The sequence below is a fragment of the Grus americana genome, chromosome 1 (assembly GCF_028858705.1).
Source record: "Grus americana isolate bGruAme1 chromosome 1, bGruAme1.mat, whole genome shotgun sequence".
Classification (NCBI taxonomy): domain Eukaryota; kingdom Metazoa; phylum Chordata; class Aves; order Gruiformes; family Gruidae; genus Grus; species Grus americana.
In genome coordinates, this window is record NC_072852.1 from 60,130,849 (window position 1) to 60,143,232 (window position 12,384).

General features: G+C 44.0%; 1 protein-coding gene across 2 annotated transcripts in view; it reads left to right on the forward strand.

Moving 5' to 3' along the window:
* Positions 1–342: 342 nt before the first annotated feature.
* The window catches only part of LARGE1 (LARGE xylosyl- and glucuronyltransferase 1), a 289,620-nt gene continuing 277,578 nt past the window's right edge, over positions 343–12,384 (forward strand). For both annotated transcript variants that reach the window (XR_008574184.1, XM_054804363.1), the window contains exons 1-2: positions 343–1,071; positions 3,062–3,148. The gene's annotated coding sequence lies outside the window, so the exon portion shown is untranslated. The remainder of the gene's footprint in view (positions 1,072–3,061; positions 3,149–12,384) is intronic.

The window sequence follows — 12,384 nt, forward strand, 5'->3', positions numbered from 1 at the left end:
CTCGGCGCCTGTCGCTGGGCGGTGTGTCAGCGGGCTGGCTCCGCCTCGGCCCCGCGCCTCCGCCCGCCCATGCACAGACATGACACAGACACACAGTCACTGCAGCTGCCGCTGAGCCCGGGGCAGAGCGGCGGCGGGCATCCACCCCGCTCCCGGCACCCGCGGAACGGCAGCGGCGGCCGCCCTCGCGCCTGCCTCCGCCTCGGCCCGCCGGGCGCAGCGCCGGCGGCGGGCAGCCTCGGCACCGAGACCCGCAGGGGGCAGCCTGGCACAGGGCGCCGGAGGGAGCCGGCGGGGGAAGGCTGGCAGCGGGGAAGGGGCGGGAGGCAAGGAAGGAAGGAAGGAAGGAAGGGGAAGGGGGCAGCCTGGCACTCAGACTCGGAGGCGGCCGCCGGGCACCCGCACGGAGCGAGCCCGGGCGGAGCGCGGCACCCAGCGGCCGCTGAGGCCGGGCCGGCAGCAGTAGCAACGGCCGCGGCGGTGCCGGAGGGAGCCTCTCCGTGATCGGCTCCACGGTGCCGGTGACCTTCCCGGGGCTGCTCGCCGCCCGCCAGGCCGGGGCAGGGCCTCCTCTCCCCGCGGAGAGTGTGCGCCAGGCCCCGGGGAGAGGACAGGAGGCCGGGCCGGAATCCCCCGTCGCCCCCGGGTCCTTCTGGCCGCCGGCGGGGCCTGTGCGCCGTGCGGCTCGCCGCCGGGGAGAGGGGCGGGGGAAGGCGAGCGGGACGGACGGACGGGGCCGGGCTGCACCTCAGGACAGCGCGAAGCAGGGAGCGGGCAGGCCCTGGAGAGAGAGCTGGGCGGAGGAGGAGGCAGCCACCTCGGCGGCGCATCCCGGGAAGAGTGGGGACCTCCCCGCTTCCCTCCTCCTCCTCCTCCCACCGTCAGCGGCACCTCGTCCCGCGGAGAGTGGAGTCGCCGGTGCCGCCCCGGCTGGGACCCGCCGGCTGACACCTCCGGAGCGCCAGGCTGCGGGAACGGAGCTGGGGCGAAGGAGGGGGAAGGACCGCTTGCTTGCACGGAGAGGCGGGTGCCGAGCCCCCGTCCTGGCGGCCCGGGAGCCACCCGGGGATGGTAAGTGCCTCGTCGGGTCGCTGCTGCTTTTAGAGGCGAGGGGCGGGGGAGGGCAAGAAACAATCGGTGAGTGTCTCCCTTCCAGCAGCCCGGGAGAGGGGGCATCCGAGTCCGGTAGGGCCGCGGTGGTGTTTTTATCTCCTGGATTTTAATCCCCATCAGATGCGGAGTTGAGGAGATGCTCGGGCGGAGGAACGCTTGTCCGCTCCCCTGGCACAAAGGGGCACGTCCCCCCGTCTCCCCAGCCGAGGGAGGTTACCCCGCCTGGCTCGCACTCCGTTCCCCTCTTGAGTCCGCACGGGCACTTGTTTACACGGCACCCCACGCCCCTTTCCTCCGGCCGGGATGTGTTCCCGCTCCGCGGGGGGCTCCAGCCGTGGGGCGGAGGGGGAACGGGGCCGCCGTCCCGCCAAGTACCGCCGGCTGCGTGGAGGAGTCCGGGAGAGCCGGGGGCTGGCGGCTGCTGCCGTGCGGGTGGAAGGGTGTCACGCCGTGGGGCGTGAACGCCTTGCCCCTCGGCATGCCTGCTCCGGGAGGCAGCCTGCCCGAATCGGGACCTGCCTGCCGGCTCGGGGCGAAGCTGGAGTTTGGCCGGGACGCTGAGGTGGGGAGGGTGGTTTCCCCATCCCCCTCCAGCCTTCCCAGCAAGGCTTCAGCCCAGGAGGCTCTCCTTTGGGAAGGCTGCTGCTATCACCTCCTCTCCGAGAATTGTGTCATTTAGATCATTAATCCCTGCTCACCGGGGAGGGGGAATAGCAACTTGCGGCCTCTGTGGAGGTGACGTGAAGTTTGACAATGCCTTATGTAACACTTTTTGGAGAGATTCCTAGCTCTTCCACTGTGCCCGGTTTTGTTTTTAGAAAGCAAGTGATTTCTCTTCTTTGTAGAGCATCACACAAGCAATCTTTGTCTGTGTTTTCACCTGAGTGCAATGTCTTCTGCTTTGTTCAACTTGGAAGGGGGTACTGCTAGACAGCAAATAAAGCCTACTTTTTTTTCCAACATGCATTTTTATAACAGAAAATTAGCCTGTGGAGGCATCTGAACTGTTGTTACAAGGTCTTACCTTTTTGTGCATGTACTGTACTTGGTTTTTATAGCACTTTTAAAATTACTACAGGAAACATTTTCACAGCACTGATTGTCATTTAAGTATTCTGGAACGTATGCATGCCGGGATGGAAATTACAATGAATCAAATGTCTTTTAAACATTGTTAGCTTTTTAAATACAATTTCAGTGCTAGAAGGAACAGAAAGCACTGGGCTAAACAAAGTACTATGTTAAAACCAGACAACCTGGCAATTGCCAACAGGTCAGCACATTTTATTTAATGAAATCTGGATGCAGATTTTCTTTGTACAATGTTTACTTTTTTAACTTGTTCAGAAATAGAAACAGCAGGAAATTAGATAAATGGATTGAAAGGTTGTCTAGTTTCCCTGCAGTTTCTGTAAGTGGTTATGTCTTCTACTGAAGAAAAAAAAAAAGCTTCACATGAAAAGACGGGGTAATGATTTGCCACATATTCTTTAGATTCCTACTGCAAAGGTACGCTAGGGGGACTAGTTTGGGTTGGGTGGTTTTTTTTCCCATTCAGTGGTGAAAATGCACAGACTATCGTAATAAGACCTATGAAATGAAGGGGTTTTTTTCTCACCTTATAGAGCTCCATCACTATACTGTAAGCTTAGAAGAAAAATTGCATATATAAACTCAGACGATGAGTTCAGGACAGGGGGGATCTTCTGACGAAGTCATTCTGCTCCCTACTGCAAATGCAGATAGGTGATCAGAGGTTACTTTACTTATAAGAAAAGAACAAGTTAACAAAAAAAAAAAAGCCCAAACCGCTGAACGTCTTCACTGTGTTGCATTATTTTTTAAATGGAGAAATGACCAAGGTGGAACAGGTATCCCGAGGCTTCTTGAAAACTGCAAATTGCTGATAAGTATTCCAAGTTTGAAATGTGAAATTCTTATTGCTTAGGTGTCCTGTGACGGCCCTTGATCAGCAAGGCTGCAAGTCATGTAGAAGCAGCGGTAACTGCAGAGTCTCTGATGGATAATTGGATAGGTAGGTTGGTTTTGATTTTTTTTTTTTGGTCTTTTAATTGCCCACTGTGGTAGCAGGTTACTTTTCTCCATCCTGTTGATATTTAATTCTCACAATTTTTGATTTCTGGTGTGTGTTGCATCTTTCCTGTTCAAAGTACTTACCCCCTTCTCTGTTGCTGATAAGGAAAGAATAGCTTGGAGGTATTTGGATGGCCATATACAGCAAGATATGGGGTTTTTTTAATATATCTGAAATATGCATGACAGCGTTTTTTCTTCTCTGTTTAGATGACATAAAAGATCATAAGTTTTCTCAGGTCTGGAGAAATAGGCATTGTTTGTCTTTGAAGGAGTACTGAAAATAGTATTACTAATATGCTGAATTCCCTGTGCCAGCTATTCAATCTACAGGAATTGCAAAGTAGAGACCTCAGAAAGCCAAAGTGCAGAGCAGTGGTGAATGACTACATGTCTGTTGGCAGCATTAAGATCTGTCAGAGACTTGATCTGAAATTTCAATGTGTAGGACTTAATATTAGCAAAAGTAGTATTCCTTCTGAATGAATTATTTGAGAAAACTGGTAAAACTAGGCATCTCCCATGTGCACTTAAATCACTGAACTGAAGTGTTCTTAAGTATAATGATTTTGAAGGAACAATGCTCCAAACTATTACTTGTGTGAGTTCTCTCTTGCTCAAATGTGTATTTTTCGTTTTACCTGGAATAAACGATCAGTTGTCAATAGACCTTTACTAGAATACTCTCCTCTTTCATCCTCTGTCTGATTTCTTTTTTGTATGTGTGCCTTTATAAGACCAATCTTAAAAAAACAAATACACACATACACAAACCCAACGAAACCCAAGCCATTTTGCCTGATGTTTATAAACACTTTATAAAGGCTAATAATGGGTAAAATTCATAACCTGACTATGAAGTCTTTGCACTACGTGCTAAACTTGGTCTATGTGCAAATTCCTATCGATGTTGATGGGAGTGCTTATCTACACCCAGAACAGCATTCCTTTCCCCCCCCCACCCCTGTCTTGTATGAAAGCCTATATTCATGAGGTCTTGCAAGCTTTGATTGAAGACCTTTCATCATCTGCATTAGAATAAATTTTTAAAAAATCCATCTTAAGGATGTGAGATTTCTGGTGTATCTATTTTTCCTATAACCTGTGTGTGCTGATAACATTAAGATAAAGACTTGTGTGAGAAGAGGACATAATGGCCAATGCAAGTTTACAGTTGGTTTTTCTTCATGAGTTTGTCTCCATTCTCTCCAGAGTTAGCTGTATTGGTTATTTGCCTAATTTTGTGACTAAAGAACTTTCTGAAAAGTAGTTTTGTGTAAGGAAACATACATACATGTGCTATTTTTGCTCTGTTAGTTGTCTGGGTTTGACTCCTCTTTGTAGCGAATGTTAGCTTTAAAAAACAATCATTGTTCATTATCCCACACTTAGCATTATCTAAGAGCTGGAGAGTCAGAACTACTATCAGGGAAGGTAATTTCACTTTCCCTTTTTTGCTTTTTCATTGGATCACTAATTTTTTCTTCCTTGTAGTACACCCACCTGAAGATAAGGGTTAAGAAATGAGCTTTGTACCTTGTACAGATTCATTAGTCTCTTTGGTGTCACTCGGCTCAGTATTTGAACGTCTGTCCTGTGTCTTGTCAAAGCTCGTTCAATGCACAGCTGTAGAAGGGGAGTAGCAGATAACAAATTCTATTTTATACGGAAGTTGGTGGCTCAAAAATCAAGGAGAAAATTGCTAGAAAGGATTATCCTTGCCTTGGCACTGACTTTGAAGCAAAACTGCCAAGGCTGGAATCCTTGTTTAAGTGCCGTCTGTGTCAGAATTAGAAACAGACTGTGTAAAATAGTTCCATTACCTGTTTCAATTTCCAGATCAGACCAGGTCTGAACAGTGCTTACAGTATCCACATCACTGTTCTTTCTGGGATATAGCTACTATTTCCACTACAATGGAGTTAACTGGGTAGAAGCTACGCTTAAAATTGGCAAGAACAACCCCACCAACGTCTATCTAATGCTATAGCAAAAAGCCAGATCTAATCACATAAGCCTGATGATGGAGGAAGCTGGAAGTCTCAGATGGAGCAGACAGAATGCAGTCTTCCTCACTAACCTCCACATAAGATAGGTACACTTGAATATAATAAAAAGAAATAGATGACTTTTTAAGGATAGAGTTCCCTGTCCTTACGCCTCTGATCTCTTGACCAGTGTTACGAGGAGATAGATGCCACCATCACTCTACTCTTCTCCCATGCGTTTTCCAGTATTGATGAGTCATTTCTGTTACTCCATGTCTATACCAATTTTCTATCCCCAGGGAATAGTTGCACATGTTGACCCAGACCCTATGCATGCTGCCTGAATGGCAGCTAGTCAAGGGTCACATCAATTAACAATGCCTGGCTTTACTGTTCTCCCAGTTATCTGTGAAAATGATAGAAATCATAACTAGTTTTGATCTGCTATTGTTTGGCAAAACTGCAAGTAGCAGTGCTAACACCAGAACCATAGCTTTCTTAAATCAGGACAGCACCCATGTCAGTGGGTGCTTTCACATTCTGGCACTGATATGCTTTTACAAGAAAAATAATAATAATCAGAAAAAAAAATATCTTTTTAAGCATCCCCCCGCTTCCTTCACGAGAAATTTTCTGTTGCTTAAAACTTCCAGGGAAGTTGAGTTGTGGCTTTCAGTTGCAGCTTTCAATAGTTCCTGTAAAGTTTTATCCCAGAATGTAATAGGTACATGCACAATGCCATCATTTCAGTTGTATCATTTGCTTTTGAATATTATTTCCCGGTAGGCATTTGACAGCTAAGACTTAAGACTAGGAGAAAACTAGAAAACTATGTTATTGAGCAATCTTCACTTAAATACAGAGAAGAATAATGAGGGATTTTGTTTTAGGAGAGAGGAAGAAGAGAGAAAGGGCAGAGACGTGAAGGAAAGGAATTGTGGAATTTAATTTATTTTTTTTTAATATGATACTCTTTGTTTTCTTACAATTTCCAGATGGACTTTAGTACCTGTTTAGGGACTTGGGAATGAATTTGTCTGTTTGGAGAAAAGAATGTTTCTCATCCTGGAATAAAAAGAGTTATTGAATGGTGAAATGCAGGGAGCAAGAAGAATTGTGGACTGTTGAAATGACATGAAGTTTCCAGCTGATGTTCAGGCTTCTCAACCCAGCTCCTCCTGGCTAGGTTTCACTTTCCTCCTATCTCTGACTCCTCTGCTGTACCCCCGAACCTCAGTCACCTCAGTACTAAATTCCTTTGGTGATTGTTTTCCCTTCTGTCTTCAGTTAATACTGCTGCTAATCAATACTGCAGATGGAAGTTTATGTTCAGAAATTACTGGACTTCAGTGTATGAATTTGCTTAATTCAATATTTTTCAGGCCGAAGGTACTAGAAAGGTGTGTGCCACTGGATAAAAATAAGAAATGAAAGCCAATCATTCTAGCATTATTAAATCCCCAAATATATGTTCTTTAGATCGTGTTGTTCTTAAGAATATTAGCTTTCATTTGTTTTCTAACAGAAAGGAGTCCTAGGCTTCCTGGTTTTTATAGAAGATGAACTGACATTAACTGAGGCTCTGCAAGCAGCAGTTCAATTCTGTATTTCTGTAGTCTCATCTTTTTTTCAATCCTAAGACTGGTTCTAGAGTGTGACTCAGATTTAAACACAGGGAGGTTATCATTCATGTAAGACAAGTCTTCTAAGATAAAATACTGGCTGGTGTGCTTGAGAATTCTTAAATAAGATAAAGATGGTTCCTACCGCTTTAAAAGGGTACAATTGTCTGTATTTTTGGATTCTTCAGTGTTGAGTGTACTGTACAACTAGATGCTGTTTTATCACAGTAGAGAATTGGAGCAATGAAGAATGAGGTCCCTGTAAAGGTGGACATTTTCTGTTGTTATTATTGGAATACTTTATAACTTATGTCCTTGATTTTGGTCTTCCAGAGCTCTTTAATACCAACTACATATATGAGAAATCTATTCCCCTTCAGTGACTCTTCCAAGTAGTTGAAATCAGTAGGTGATGATGTCATAAACAACTTTTTAGTACTAGGAAAGTTGCTTGTTGTCATTAACTTCCACAAAGCAAAAAATGATTGGTTTAAAGAAATGGTAGAAGCTTTTGGTTGGGGATGTCTTCCTCCACTGAGATTTATGTTGACAAAATGCAGGATGCTACAAATGGAGAAAGAGGGGAAAATATCAGTACTGATATTGAGTCCGCTGGAAGATTGGACCCGCTAGTGGCTAAACCAAACTATTTGGTGATGAGCACGAAAGGGAGGCTTTTGTACTTGATGTTGTTTATTTTATACCAAGTTTTTCAGACTGCTATGCAGAATGCAACCAAACCAATAATGTGTTCTATCCTACTACCTCAGAGAGCAACAATAAAACGTACAAGCTGAAAATGTTGGAGTCGCAGCTGTCTTCAACTCATTGTCCAGTGATCCTCTTGCAATTTAGATGACTTTAAGGAAGAAGCAATGTGTATGAAAATAAATTCACGTCCTATCATAGTTGCTCACAGGTGTGAAGAGGAGAGTATACCAGCAGTGTCTTAAGTTACTGCCTTTCCTTCCAAACATCGCAATCGGCTGCCCTTTCCTCTTCTTGTCACTATAATGCTAGCACAGCTTAAAGACTGCTAGATTAAAATAGTGGCTTCTAGCAAACTTCTGGGGTCAGTCACGCTCACATTGTTTAGATTCACAATGCAGATCCTTGATCATTAGAACACCTTCTTTCCATACAAAGGCATTCCTTTGGCAAAGACTCCTCCATGGCCAAAATCAGATCACTTTCCAGCTGGTTTGGACAGTGGACAACCATGCACAGTACTGTCTTGCAATGTGGTTATCAATCTTGGAATTTACATCTCTACTGTTGGTACCCAGAGCCTTGCCCCTTGCTTTTGCATGTCCCGCTGGAGCAGTTGGATGTAAAAACTCAACTTGTTCATACTGCCAGTGGTGACTACTCTCGCACCAGTGCTCATACCTGGCGCCTGAGGTATATCAAACTGCATCATATACTGAAAACATCTGAAATACCATTCAGTAAGCTTAGATCTTGATTTATGTTACAATTGCAATGTGAATAATTGTGCACAGTTGGTGAATGGGCTGAAAAGAAAGATGTTCTTAACATTTTTTCTTCATCAAGATGAGCAAAAATAGTAATATCATGCCACTAGTATGTAAGGAACTGAAATTGATGACAGTATGTTTCATATGCAGAATAACTTTGCCAATTCTCTAGTCCTAGGCACGTTGTGGAAATACATCCATAGGTCCTTGAATGCTTTACAGAGCAGGTTAGAGTGAGGAGAATGTCACTGTAGAAAGATAAACTGATGCACTGCAGGTGAAATGACTTGAGCAAAGTTGCCCAAGTGGTTAGTCAGAAAGCAAAGAGCAGAACTCTGGTTTCCTGAGTCAGTGTCCTGTGCTTTAAGCATGTGAAAACACCACTGTCTTTAGCAAGAACCATTGCTTAATATAGTTGTGGATGATAAAACAAAGTCCCTGATGATACTCAGCACATAGCAATTATTTTTATGTAAATATGCAGAATATATGTGCATCTTCAAACAAACAAACAAAGTTAATTGACAACTGAATAAATGACAAAATAAACCCATCATAGTAGAATTTACAGATACTCTTTGTTGATTTAGAGGTAGTGCTGTGACCAAAGGAAGAAAGGAGTGTATTTTACTTCTCAAAAATAGAAAATAGTACAACATTTAAAGGAGAAGAAAATGGGAGAATGCTTGAAGGAGTAAATAAATATATCTTGGTCTTTAAAGGTTGTAGGTTAGTGTTCTTTAACTATATGGAGTTTTATCTATGGCCAGATGGTGCAAACAGCCTGGAGAGGGAAACTGGCACAGACCACTGCCATTTAGCAGAATTCACCATAAATGAACATTAAGGAGACCAGAGTCTCCACTGAATTATTGACACATGCTAACCAAGTTAAAAATGTGGCACTTTTATTGATGACATCATTTTATATCAGTTTTGACCAGCAATAAGCAGGGGCAGGCACAGCATCTGTCTGAATAGAAGGTTACTGCCATGTTTGTATGGCATCTATCCCACTGTGCTGCTGGGCAAATTTGTTAAGAGTAAAGGGGTGGAGAGAAATGAAGAAGAGAGAGAGACACAGCACAGAGGTAAATACATATTCAACAGGTGTCTGAAGGTAGTGTAGTATGATACAGAAAAAAATTTTCACATGTCCTTCTTCTTGTCCTAAAGCTCTTCAAATTTTTCATAGATGAGGTTCTTCCCTTTCTGTTGTCAGACCAAAAAATATCATATTATACATCAGTAATAAAGATTTCTGGACCTGCAGTTAGTATCAAGAATTCTCTGAAATAATTAATTTTGCAGGGTATTTTATTCTCCGTGTTTGGGTTTTGTTCCTTAGTTTCATTTGTCTTGCAATTGGACATTGGTATGTCGAGAAAGGCCCGAGTTTGATTTTTTTAATTTTTTTTTTCCTTTTTCTTTTTGTTTTCTCCTAGGCTTTCGTATCTAATGTTTCGTATTACAATTCATATTGTAAGTTGCTATATATGAAGGTAATATGATTTGGGAAAACATCTTGACTTTTCTGGTTGAAAGAGTGGAATTGTGAATATGGTATAGAAAGCAGTTATTTATTCATGTTACTGAAATGCCTAGAGGCCTTGATTGAGAGAGGGCTCCCTTCATGCTGGGTGAAGCACAAATACACAGACTCTGTGTGTACCTCGAGGGTACTTTATGGAATTGAAAGGCTGGTATAAAACAGCAGTATAAACACTGGTGCATGGCTGGAAGTTTTCTGACACAGCAGTGCTTTTGGAGAATCACAGAATGGTTGAGGATGGAAGAGACCTCTGGAGGTCATCTGGTCCACCCTCCCTGCTCAAGCAGGCTGACCTAGAGCAGGTTCTGCAAGACTATGTCCAGATGGCTTTTGAATATCCCCAAAGAAGGAGACTCCACAATCTCCCTGGGAAACTTTTGCCAGTGCCTGGTCACCCTCACAGTGAAAAAGTGTTTCCTGATGTTCAGAGGGAACCTCCTGTGTTTCAGTTTGTGCCCATGGCCTCTTTTCCTGTCACTGAACAGCACTGAGAGGGATCTGGCTCCATCTTCTTTACACCCTCCCTTCAGATAACTTATTTTTGACATCCCTCACCTGTTTCAGTTCCAGTGGGCTCTGGCTTTCCTGACTGCATTTCTGCACGCTCAGGCAGCATCTCTGTATTCCTTCCAGGTTACCTGTCCCTGCTTCCACCTTTTGTATACTTTCTGGTTGTGTTTGACTTTTGCCAGGATCTCCTTGTTCATCCATGTAGGCCTCCTGGCATTTTTGCCTGACTTCCTGCTTGTTGGGATGAACAGTTCTTGAGCTTGGAGGAGATGATCCTTGAGCATCCACCAGCTTTCTTGGACCCTTCTTCCCTCTAGGGCCTGGGACTCTTTCAAGCAGATCCCTGAAGAGACCAAAGTCTGCTGTCCTGAAGTCCAGGGCTGTGATCTTGGGTTTTGCCCTGCTCCCTCCTCTCAGGATCCTGAATGCCACCATAGTCACTGCAACTTAAGGCTGTCTTTGACCTTCACATCCCCAAGGAGCCCTTCCTTGTTTGTAAGTATAAGGTACAGCACAGCGCTTCTCATTGTTGGCTCCTCTATTACTTGGATCAGGAATTTGTCATCAGTGCTCTCCAGGAACACCCTGTACTGCTTATCCCTGGCTATGTTGTCCTTCCTGCAGATATCAGGGTGGTTTAAATCCCCTATGAGGACCAGGGCCTGTGAACGCGAAGGTGCTTCTGCCTGTCTGTAGAGGGCCTCATCCACTTGTTCTTCCTGGTCAAGTGGCCTATAGCAGATGCCCACTACAATGTCACCCATACCGGTCTGCTCTTTAATCCTTACCCGTAAGCTCTCTGTTAGCTCATCATCCATGCCCAGGCAAAGCTCCATGCATTCCAGCTGCTCTCTCACACAAAGGGCAACTCCACCTCCTTGTCTTTCCGACATGTCCTTCCTAAAGAGCCTATATCCCTCCATTGCAGTACTCTAGTCATGCAAGCCATCCCACCATGTCTCCATCATCCCAAGAAGATCATAGCAATGAAACTGCACACAAATCTCTAATTCCTTGAACTTAGTATCTTCATGTGTATTCATGCAAAAAAAAAATAAATCCACAAATGATGGAAGCAATTCAGATAAAAGCACTGTTTTTGCCAATATAACTGTGACTACTGTGGCAGCTTCTGCTAGCCAAGTTATGTCAATCAACAGTCACTCTTCACACTGTCAACCAACATAACTGGAGTGTCAGAAATTCCCAAAGCGAGAAACCATTTCTGCCCAAAAGAGCTTACTAAATACAGAAGTAAGAGTGTACTGAAGTGTTTGAAAACTGATAGTTTGTACTTTCCTTTTTTTTTTTTTAATTGATAGTTTGTTAAAATGTCTTTGGAAAAAATAAAATCTGTATTCCTGTGTTGTGATCCACTAGAAGCAGCAACATGGGACAGTTCTGAAAAAAATCACTGTAGTTCTGGGACACAACTGGTTTTCTCTGTCAGGTTACATTGTTTTTTAATTGATGTGGTATTTTAAGTACGTTTTTATATTTGACTTGAAAGTGCTAAAATAAAATCTTACAATAGTATGTAACACTAGTTTTTTGGACTAACCAAACAGAAACCTTTAGCAGGATGGAGACAGATCCCACTGCACCTGCCATGTGATGGTAATTTATGAAGGTGAAATGCATCTAACATGGCAGGAACGGCGTCATTCATCACAGATAGCAAGAAATCCAAGTTCCCTTGTGTTTTTGTGTCTTTTTCTTTACCTGTATTCATCATGCATATCTGAGTTTGTGATACAACTTTTTTTGATCACCAAGAACTCATTCTATTTGGTCTGTTTTGAGTCAGGTACAGCTATCATTTTTAGGACTTAGTAATATTGATTAATCAGAGCAAAATGGAATTTCTGGTACAGCTTTAGTGGATTGACCACTGGTATTCTAGCGGGCCAGAGATAACATTATTAAGAGTGAGAAGCATTTTCAGGAGCTGTTTGTAATGCCGATGTCAATTTTTGTAGTGAGAAATCACTCTCTAATTGTTCAAGTTGTCTCAGGTCCATTTTTGA